Raw genomic sequence first — 12016 nt, forward strand, 5'->3', positions numbered from 1 at the left:
AGTCATATGTGTCAAGTAACACAATCCAAAATGCGAAACAATATCCTTAAGCCTTAACCTCTTAACCTGAAAAGCCACAATCACATTCAAATGTAAGTAACATGACCACTAGGACTAGCCTAGGGTCAAAAAGATGGAAAAATCTTAAAACAGCAACCAATTTATGATCAAAGTCAAGCTATTTCAATAACAAAGGGATCCCAATTGGTCCCATATCCAAACTATGTACACATTTTAATTTATGCAACATATAAGGCAAAAGATGCAATGTTAAGTCACATATGAACAACCAGCAAGATCACATCAAAAAAAATATCAAAACAACACAGTAAATTCCACAAAAATTATATCCTGAACAGGGGACATTCAATAAGCTACATGTCAAATTTCAAGCAATTTGGATTAGTGGAACTATGGGAATTAATTCAACATGTCTAAGCATGCAAAAACACAATCAAATGAGGCTGCAAAATGTACATCAACTTCAATTCAATGGTAAACAGTGACATTTAATGGTAAATGGATGGGACCAAAGCCAAATGAAAGCTACACATGTCAGGAACTATTCTACCAAATTTCATGTTCATATCATTCATCATGCTCATTCTATGCACAAAATAAGGCAGACTAGTTCAAAGGAAGCCCTAAGCCTACAAACAGAATTATTGCATTCAAATCCACATCAACACAATCCCAAAAATTCTCAAATAAATTACACCTAAACAGGACCTAATCCAGGTATGGCACACCAAATTTCAGATTAATTGGGCAAATGGAACCATGTTAATGAAAATCAACAAAAACAGGCACAATTATAGGCTCCAACTCACAACATCAACACATACTTCCACTTCAAAAATTCATAATTCAATGAAAACAACAAAGAAATGGATGAGACCAAAACAGGGAGGTCCTAACATGTGTCTTCTACTAGCATATCAAATTTCATGAATATCCAAAACACTATGAGCATTTCACAATCAATCTACCAACATGCATCATATGAGCTTGCAAATTCAACCATCAGGAATGAAAAATCATGATCAATTAGAAAACACAATGAACAATTCCACAAAAATTCACAAAGGATCCTAACATGTCAATGAGCATCCATACCAAATTTCAATCAATTCTAACAAGGATAGGTCATGCTAAAAAATCCAACAAGTTGTCATCATGAGGTGTGACACAAATTGTCACACCTAAGTTCAAAAATTTGTAACTCAATGACCAGGTAACATAAATTCATGAAATTTACATGGAAAAAATCCTCAGCCAATCAAGATTCAACACAAAAATTTCAGCCATTTATTTTACAATATGAGAATTTCATGATCAAATTAGTCTAAGGTGTCAAAATATGCACATGTGGAAGAAACCCTAGGCCAAATGAAAAAATATACCAAGCACAACTTTGACCAATAGGTCAAAAATCATCTACAGTCAACCACAAAGTCAACAAAATTATTTTCACAATTTTCTGATTTTTCTATGGTTTTATATGATTTTTCTAAGGTCACATGTATTTTTTTATGATTTTTTGGAATAATATAAATTAAATTGGTTTTCATTAATGGCATATCTGTAATTACGTGAACAGTACCGCGGGAAACATCCTATCCAAATTTTCAAACAGAATTTCGGATCAAACAGGTTATTTTCTCCAGGAACTTCATCTTCTTTACCAGAAACACAAGAACACGATGAACATCGAATCATCACCAAAATGAACAAATGAATATTCGTTGGAATCGTCTAAGAACGAGGAATGCGAATATGTCCATGATTTAACCTACAAGTTCCTAAATCGCACGGATCGAGCCAAGAAAGTTTCACAGTCAAACATTCAGATCCACATAACTTCATCAATACCTAACGAAAATTCATGATCTAAGTTGCAGTGTAATCTATGTTCCACGATCTACCTAAACCACATGCTGATTTCAAGAATCGAAGGATTCGAAATCTCACCTTATGGATGTGCAGTTCGTGTTCTTGAGCTTTTCGAGCCTCCAATTGTCAAAACAGATGTCCTATGGTGTTGTGGAAGATGAATGCAAGTAGAAGTTTAGCTCGACACAGCTTGATGATGTAGAAACTTCAAGATGCCATGGATGAACAAGGTGATGACAGTTGCGGTTTGGCCAAGTTCTTCACGATTTCTCCTGCAACAGTTCCTCAATAACACCTACAAATGATGATTAACACAAGAGAAACCAAAAGAATCATGAAATTCGAAGGAAAAAATGAGAAAAAGTTTGAAGAATTTTGAGAGAATTTGGAGAATTTTTGGTTTGGATCTGAGAAAATGAATTGTGATTAGCTGTTTCTGTTATGATTAGTCTATATATATGATGCACTAATGATGCTTGCTAATCACAATTAAGCAGATGCCAAGGGATTAATGAAAACCAAGGTGTTTTGCAAATTTGCCAATTAGTGGTGCATGAAGTAATATGGACGTGAACAGTAAACAATGCATGATCAAAACAGAGTTATGTGTTGATACCCAAGCTTCTGCATCAATGCATAGCACATATTTAACAGTATGCATCGATGCCAAACTCGTATGCATCGATACATAACACTTTTTAACAGTATGCATCGATGCGTAACTTGTTTGTATCAATACATAACATTTTTTAACAGTATGCATCGATACATAACTTGTTTGTATCAATACAAGGCACTTTTTAACAGTATGCATCGATACATAACTTGTTTGCATCGATACAAGGCACTTTTTTGCCTTGCACGCATCGATACGAAATTCGTATGCATCGATACATGGAAAATTTTGCCATGCACGCCCGGTGGTAATTTGACCATATCTCCTCAACCGTTCATCCGATTCTCACGATCTTGGACTTTTTGAAAATGGGAGAGAAAGATCTACAACTTTCACGTTGAACGAAATTCCATTTGAAGATTTTTTGACAATGGAAAGTTGAGTTGAAGTCGTTCCAAAAACTTGCCATTTTTTGGAAACTTGAAACCATAAGTCACTTTTCCCTTTGGAAACTTTTGGTATGACCTCAAATCCTTCAATGTGAGTATTTGAAATGTCAAATGAGACTTGTTTGAACATGAATGGAGTATTTCTAATCACTTCCACCCTCCAAATCCACAATTGACTTTGCAGTTGACTGGCTAGGGCTTCAGTTGAAATTCAGCTTGACTGATGACTTCTGAGCATCCAATCTTTGGCCAAATTACTTCAAAATGATCCTTAGACCATATGAGCTTGATAAATCCACCCTAGTGCTTTGTCTCAATGAAAATGGCACTTGCTTGCTTGACTGACTAATTCTCCTGATCAATTGACCTGATTCATCAACTGAGCTTGCACTTGGGCACATGGACAATGCAATGTTATGCAGTGGACATTGTTAATGCTATGACCTAATATGAAATGAATGTACAAAATGGTAGGGTGCAAATTTGAGGTGCTACAGCTGCCCCTATTCAATCAACTGGGAACCCGAATGGATGAGAGCAACGACTGTCAGACTTTCAGGGTAAACAGGGATTGAATACCAAGAACCGTAGAATTTGCACACTGCTGGGATTTGTCTTTTTTTCGTTTTCTGCTTCAGAGGTACAACCACATCCAGACATCGACACACGATGACTGGGATCAGAAATCTCAACTAGATGCCAGCGGACAACTAGGAAAAACTCAACGTTTACCAAGACCAACGGAGAGGTAAATCACCTCTACTGGGGATAACCAGGAAAGGATACAACCATACGTCAACGGTCGTAATGGGGAAAAACTCAACGTTTACCAAGACCAACGGAGAGGTAACCAATCATCATAGGATGAATGGGAAGAGAGGTACAACCATACGTCAGCGGACGAAATGGGGAAAAACTCAGCGTTTACCAAGACCAACGGAGAGGTAACCAATCATCATAGGATGAATGGGAAGACTCGACCAGACGTCATAGGACGAAAGGGAGACTCAACGTTTATCGACACCAACGGAGAAGGAGAAAACTCAGCCAAGACGTCATAGGACGAAAGGGAGACTCAACGTTTATCGACACCAACGGAGAAGGAGGAAACTCAGCCAAGACGTCATAGGACGAAAGGGAGACTCAACGTTTATCGACACCAACGGAGAAGGAGGAAACTCAGCCAAGACGTCATAGGACGAAAGGGAGACTCAACGTTTATCGACACCAACGGAGGAGGAGAAAACTCAGCCAAGACGTCATAGGACGAAAGGGAGACTCAACGTTTATCGACACCAACGGAGAAGGAGAAAACTCAACCAGACGTCATAGGACGAAAGGGAGACTCAACGTTTATCGACACCAACGGAGGAGGAGAAAACTCAGCCAAGACGTCATAGGACGAAAGGGAGAAGGAGAAAGCCACTTCACGAGGGAAAGGCACCACAACCGGAAACCGAATAGGACGTCTATTGGGAATTCTGGTTGGGAAGTCAACCAGACATTAATGAATGACTGGGAATGAGGTATACAATCAGACGTTCATGGACGAATGAGAAAAACACAACGTTTATCGAAACCAACGGGGAGGTAGATCCACTTGGGGAAGGGTACAACTAGACGTCCTAGGACGCATAGGAAAAACTCGACGTTTATCGACACCAACGGAGAGGAGGAACAACTCTGAGGGGAATCAACAGTCATTAATGAATGATCTGTGAAGGGTAAGCAACTAGACGTCATCGGACGACTAGGAAAAACTCGACGTTTATCGAAACCAACGGGGAGGAGTAAACTTCTGGGGACGACCCTGTGGGGAAAGATATCAACTATACGCCAACGGACGCATAGGAAAAACTCGACGTTTATCGACACTAACGGAGAGGAGGACTCTTCTAGGGAGAGTGAACACAACCAAATCATCAACGGATGATCGGGAAAAACTCGACGTTTATCGACACCAACGGAGAGGAGGACTCTTCTAGGGAGAGTGAACACAACCAAATCATCAACGGATGATCGGGAAAAACTCGACGTTTATCGACACCAACGGAGAGGAGGAACTTCACTAGGGAAGGGACGACGTTATGAACATCGAAAGATGATGTTTACAGACACCAAAGAATACCAGACACTACGCATGACTGGGAAAGCACCGAAAGATGATGTTTACCGACACCAAAGAAACAACACACGCGGGTGCTGACAGGATACAGACATCTACAATGTGACAGGGCAAGGCCACATACCGGCAGGGGGTCTCACTGGGGAGAAACATGCTTTCCTTTCACCAACGAATGAGGAAATAAACCTCTGTGGGGATCAATCCTGAATGCCATCAGGAGCAACTGTAGCAAGCGTGCTGTACAAGTTGAACAAACATCCGCCTCTGCCGGGGATACTGTCTGATTGGTTTCGAACACATGAATGCATATGTTTGAATTTTTCTATGGCGTAATGCTCCATATTGAATGGAAATGCTACGCGTTTTGAGGATGCAATGATTACTATATGCAAAATGCAAATGCATCCTGGCTACGGAGCCAAAGGATCAGGTACTCCAACTCTGCGGGGAGATTCTGACTGAGGAATACTCTGCGGGGAGAGCCTTCGTCTAGGAATGCTTTGCGGGGAAAGCACCGACTTCTCACTCATGCTGGAGAAACAAAATTGCTGCCGAGAATAAGATAGACTTCGCTGGGGAAATTCCTTCACAGGATCCAATCCACTAGGGGACTCCGCTTGGGAAGTACTCAATACTCCGCTGGGGAAGATAACACCAAGCAACTCTTCGGGGATGATATTCTCCGGAGTAACAAAGCCACCTTACTGGATGATGATATAGCATTTCACTGGGGGAAGACTTAACCAACTCAGGTAGGACAACTCTGCTTGGGGAGTAACTGCTACTCCACTGGGGACGATCCACACAACCCACAGGCAGATTGAACTCAGCTAGGGATGCAAATACCGATCCGCCATGAAAACTCGTCCAATCCACAAGTAGGATGAACTCTGCTGGAGAAATATTTCATGAAACCCGCTCCACTCGGGGAACTTGCTGAGGAAAACCCACACCACTCTGCTGAGGAGAACAACTCTGGTGGGGATGATAACACATCATATCATACTGGAGATAGACCTCCACAACCCTGCTGGGGAGAAACACTCACGGCCGTGCTGGGGATAACAATATCACAAACCCAACTGTTGGGGGACAACATTCTCGTGACAAACTCCGCTGGAGGAACTCCTGGGGAAAACGTCTGCCAGGCACTCAGTGGGGAGCTCAGCTGGGGAAACCCGTCAACACAAGCCTGCTGGGGATAGGCAGTCCTTGATCTGCTGAGGAGAGAAGGCACTATCCATAGACACCTCTGCATGGGAATAAAGCTCTGACAGCTCTCAACTTGCTTGGGGAAGAAATACCTGCTGGGAAAATGCTCACAGATGACGACCTGCAAGACAATTCAACACAATGCCCCAGGGGTACATGGACAAGATATGCTCAAGTGTCCTCAACATTCAAAATGATTTTCAAATGTTTTATCCTTCTGCAAGTTATTGTTAAGCCTTCATGTTTTATTATATGCAATGTTTATCAAAAATTCGGACGTTTTTGCAAACAAAACAGTAAAATAAAAACAAGAGAGCTTTTTCTGAATAACGACTTTTATTGATTAAAAATGTGCCTGAAAAGGCAAATACATTGGGAAGCAATTCCTAGAAGGAGGTAATTGCGCACAAAAGGAAAACAAACTATCCTAATGGCAATGTGAATACGGCATCCACTATTTCCCAATTCTGTTATAACCCACAGATTATCAGTTTTCCTCCCAACTCCTTGCTTTCTGAGAAGAATGACTGGACCGATCACATCTTTTGAGATGGCAGCTGACGAAGCGCAATGAAGTACAGATAACTCAGACTGTGGTCTTCGCTTTAATCCCTCTTTTGGCCGGATCGCCCTTTCGGGTTTTCAATCCACCGGGATACCCATTTTTGCCTAAGCCGCCCATTGTGGGTTTTCGACTTACCGGGTGTACAAATTCTTTTCATTTATATCCCTAATTTTTGCCCGAACCTTTCTTTCTGTTTTTTGGTTCGCCGGGATGCCCATTTTTGCCTGGACTCTTTTGTTCTTTTTGTCCAGCGGGTCAATTTATGCGAAGTATTTTTTGACTACATCTGAGTTGACAGGGGAAGGAAAATCTTCACCATCCATTGTTGTAAGCATCAAGGCTCCACCGGAGAAAACCTTCTTCACAACATATGGACCTTCATAATTAGGAGTCCACTTGCCCCTGTTACCTGTACCGGGAGGAAGGATCCTCTTCAAAACTAGATCACCAGTTTGGAATGCCCGAGGACGCACTTTCTGATCAAAGGCTCGCTTCATCCTTCTCTGATATAACTGCCCGTGGCACACAGCTGCTAGCCGTCTTTCTTCGATAAGGCTTAACTCATTAAACCTTGTACGAATCCACTCGGCTTCGTCCTGCTTGACATCCAATAATACCCTCAGAGAAGGGATCTCCACCTCAACTGGTAGGACTGCTTCCATACCATACACAAGGGAATACGGGGTTGCCCCGGTCGACGTACGTACTGAGGTACGGTACCCATGCAAAGCGAAAGGTAACATCTCATGCCAATCTTTGTACGTGACGACCATCTTTTGCACAATCTTCTTGATATTTTTATTAGCTGCCTCTACAGCACCATTCATCTTTGGTCTGTAAGGAGAAGAATTGTGATGTTCGATCTTGAAATCTCTGCAAAGCTCTTTCATCATCTTGTTATTGAGATTCGAACCATTGTCAGTGATGATTCTCTCAGGAACTCCGTAACGACAGATGATTTCTTTCTTGATGAATCGGGCAACCACTTGTTTGGTAACATTAGCGTATGAAGCTGCTTCTACCCACTTGGTGAAATAATCAATCGCAACCAGGATGAAGCGATGTCCATTCGAAGCAGTAGGCTCAATCTTCCCGATCATATCAATGCCCCACATAGCAAACGGCCAAGGCGAGTTCATGACATTCAACGGGCTTGGTGGTACATGCACCTTATCAGCATAGATCTGGCATTTATGACATTTCCGAACGTACTTGAAGCAATCGGATTCCATAGTCATCCAGTAATAACCGGCTCTCAATAGTTTCTTGGACATTGCATGACCACCAGCGTGGGTACCAAACGAACCCTCGTGCACTTCTTGCATCAACATGTCTGCTTCGTGTCTATCCACGCATCTGAGCAAGACCATGTCGAAGTTCCTCTTGTACAGCACATCATCCTGATTCAAATAAAAGCTTCCAGCTAGCCTTCTCAGGGTTTTCTTATCATTCTTCGATGCACCTTCAGGATACTCCTGAGTCTTGAGGAAGTTCTTGATATCATAGTACCACGGCTTATCATCAATAGCATTCACAGACTCGGCTGCAAACACATACGCAGGCCTCTCGAGTCGACTCACCTCAATATGTGGCACATGATTCCACCAATGAACTTTTATCATGGACGATAAAGTAGCCAAAGCATCAGCCATCTGATTCTCGTCCCGGGGGACATGGTACAATTTCACCTTCTTGAAGAACGTCAGTATTCTTCTGGTATAATCTCTATACGGAATCAGATGCGGCTGGTTCGTATTCCAATCTCCATTGACCTGATTGATCACTAGAGCTGAATCTCCAAATATGTCAAGTGTTTTGATTCTCAGATCAATGGCTTCCTCTATTCCCATGATACAAGCCTCATACTCAGCTTCATTGTTGGTGACATCAAACGTCAATCTGGCAGAAAAAGGTATATGAGCACCTTTAGGATTGATCAGTACTGCACCAACACCATTACCATTCACATTTACAGCCCCATCAAACATCAAGGTCCACTTGTCATCAGGATCCGGTCCTTCCTCGACAAGCGGCTCGTCACAATCTTTCATCTTTAGATACATGATGTCTTCATCAGGGAATTCAAACGTCATAGGCTGATAGTCGTCGATCGGTTGTTCGGCGAGATAGTCTGACAAAACACTTCCTTTGATAGCCTTTTGAGACGTGTACTGAATATCATACTCAGTTAAAATCATTTGCCAACGGGCAACACGTCCGGTGAGAGCCGGCTTCTCAAAGATGTACTTCACTGGATCCATCTTAGAAATCAGCAAGGTAGTATGGTTCAACATATACTGCCTCAGTCGGCGAGCAGCCCAGGCCAAAGCACAGCAAGTTTTCTCGAGCAGTGAATATCTTGTTTCACAGTCGGTAAACTTTTTGCTAAGGTAGTATATGGCATGCTCTTTTCGACCAGACTCGTCATGCTGACCCAATACACACCCCATCGAGTTCTCGGTAACTGACAGGTACATTATCAACGGTCTCCCTGGAACCGGAGGGATCAGGATTGGAGGTTTCTGTAAATACTCTTTAATCTTGTCAAAAGCTTTCTGACAATCATCATTCCACTTGATCGCCTGATTCTTTCTAAGTAATTTGAATATCGGTTCACACGTGGCAGTTAGGTGAGATACGAACCTTGCAATGTAGTTCAATCTCCCTAAAAACCCACGAACCTGCTTTTCTGTTCTCGGTTCAGGCATCTCCTGAATAGCTTTGACTTTTGCTGGGTCAACCTCAATCCCTTTCTCACTGACAATGAAGCCTAACAGCTTCCCTGATCTCACACCAAACGTACACTTGTTTGGATTCAGCCTCAGTTTGAACTTGACCAACCTGTCAAACAACTTCTGCAAATTTACCAGGTGCTCCTCTTCTGTCTGCGACTTCGCAATCATATCATCCACGTACACTTCAATCTCTTTGTGCATCATGTCATGAAAGAGAGTCGTCATTGCCCTCTGATAGGTAGCACCGGCATTCTTCAGCCCAAATGGCATCACCTTATAGCAGAACGTGCCCCAAGGTGTAATGAATGTCGTCTTTTCCATGTCCTCTGGCGCCATCTTAATCTGATTATAGCCCGAGAAACCATCCATGAAAGAGAATACCGAGGATTGAGCCGTATTATCAACCAATACGTCAATGTGAGGTAATGGGAAATCATCTTTCGGACTTGCTCTGTTCAGATCCCGGTAATCGACACACATCCTGACTTTGCCATCCTTCTTTGGCACAGGAACGATGTTGGCTACCCACGGCGGGTAGGTTGTTACTGACAAGAAACCAGCATCGAACTGCTTCTGAACCTCTTCCTTGATCTTCACTGCCATATCAGGACTCGTTCTACGAAGCTTCTGCTTGACCGAAGGACAATCATCTTTGAGAGGTAGTCTATGAACCACAATATCAGTATTCAGCCCTGGCATATCTTGATAAGACCAGGCGAATATCTCCATGTACTCTCTCAGCATCTCAATCAACCTGTTCTTGACCTCAGGTTTCAAAGCAGCCCCAATTTTGATCTCTCTTCTGGCGTCCTCAGTACCAAGATTCACAATCTCCAATTCCTCCTGATGAGGTTGGATGACCCTTTCCTCCTGCTTCAACAATCTAGCCAATTCTTTCGGGAGTTCACTGTCTTCATCACTCTCCTCTTCGGCTTGGTAGATGGGATTGTCGAAATCATACTGAGCCATAACAGATTTGTTCATAGTGGATGCCATAAGATCATTTCTGCATGTTGATGCTTTATTTTAGAAAAAGAGTTCAAGAAAGTCACAAAAACAAAAACATTGCCATTTTTATTTTTTGAAAAACAAAAATAGAAAGACAGGGATCACAAAATTGTTTGCAAAACGTCCTTTATTAATGATAAACAATGAAAACATGTGGCCCTACAATGAACCACTACGTCTTGGGCAGAACGTAGGGTTTTGTGCAGAATGAGAAAAAACAAAAGAAAATTACTCTGTCTGAAGAGTAACTTGGACTATATCCTCTGCAGTCCAGTTGCTGATCATCTCCCCTGGCGCACTTGGGCGGACCCAGCAGTCGAGATCACAATCGCTGTCGACATCTTCACCCTCAGTAGCAAAGACATCACCATGATTCATCAGCCCAGCGCTGGTGAAGGTACTTGGACCTGCTGCCCCCTGTTCCGCTCGGAGAGGCTCATAACCGATGCCAAATTTGTCCTCTTTGACTGGCAAGTCCACCATCTTGCCCCAGCCTTCAGCCCTACCGGAATTAACCACCTCCTTAGCTTGCTTGTAAGAAGTGATTGAAGCACCTGGCTTCCTCTGCTCAGCGTAGGCAACCTTCTCGAGCGCCACGGTCTCGAACGCCTGGCATAAAGTCTCGTGGATCTCGCCATCCACCTCGACATATTTAAATGAGGACAAATGACTCACCAAGATATCCTCTTCACCGCACACGGTCACAATCTGACCGTTCCAGACGTATTTGAGCTTCTGGTGGAGAGTCGATGAGACCGCTCCCGCTGCATGGATCCATGGACGTCCCAGAAGGCAACTGTAAGCAGGCTGGATGTCCATGACATAGAAGACAATGTCAAACTCCTCCGGACCTATCCTTATAGGCAAAGTGATTTCACCAAAGACAGAACGCTTGGATCCATCAAATGCACGAACCACTAGGTCACTTGGCGTCAGTACAACCCCTTCAACCGGTATCTTCTTCAGGATTTGCTTCGGCAGCACGTTCAACGAAGAACCGGTGTCCACCAGGACATGAGACAGCACAGCCCCCTTGCACTCCATGGTGATGTGCAAGGCCTTGTTGTGATTCCGCCCCTCAGGTGTTAAATCAAGATCTGTGAACCCCACGCCGTGTCGGGTAGTCACGTTAGCAATTACACCTTCAAGCTGATTGACCGAAATCTCCTGAGGTACATACGCCATATTTAACATCTTCAGCAAGGCGTCTCTATGTGCCTCAGAACACAACAGCAGAGAAAGAATGGAGATTTTGGAGGGAGTTTGATTGAGCTGATCTACAATCTTGTAGTCACTCTTCTTTATTATCCGCATGAATTCCTCCACGTCCTTTTCAAACGAGCCACCAGGCACATTTGCTTGAGCAGGAACTTCATCAACAACGGCCTGTTTGCCCTTAGCTTTAGCAGATGC

Source organism: Lathyrus oleraceus, chromosome 5 (assembly GCF_024323335.1).
Source record: "Lathyrus oleraceus cultivar Zhongwan6 chromosome 5, CAAS_Psat_ZW6_1.0, whole genome shotgun sequence".
NCBI classification, from domain to species: domain Eukaryota; kingdom Viridiplantae; phylum Streptophyta; class Magnoliopsida; order Fabales; family Fabaceae; genus Lathyrus; species Lathyrus oleraceus.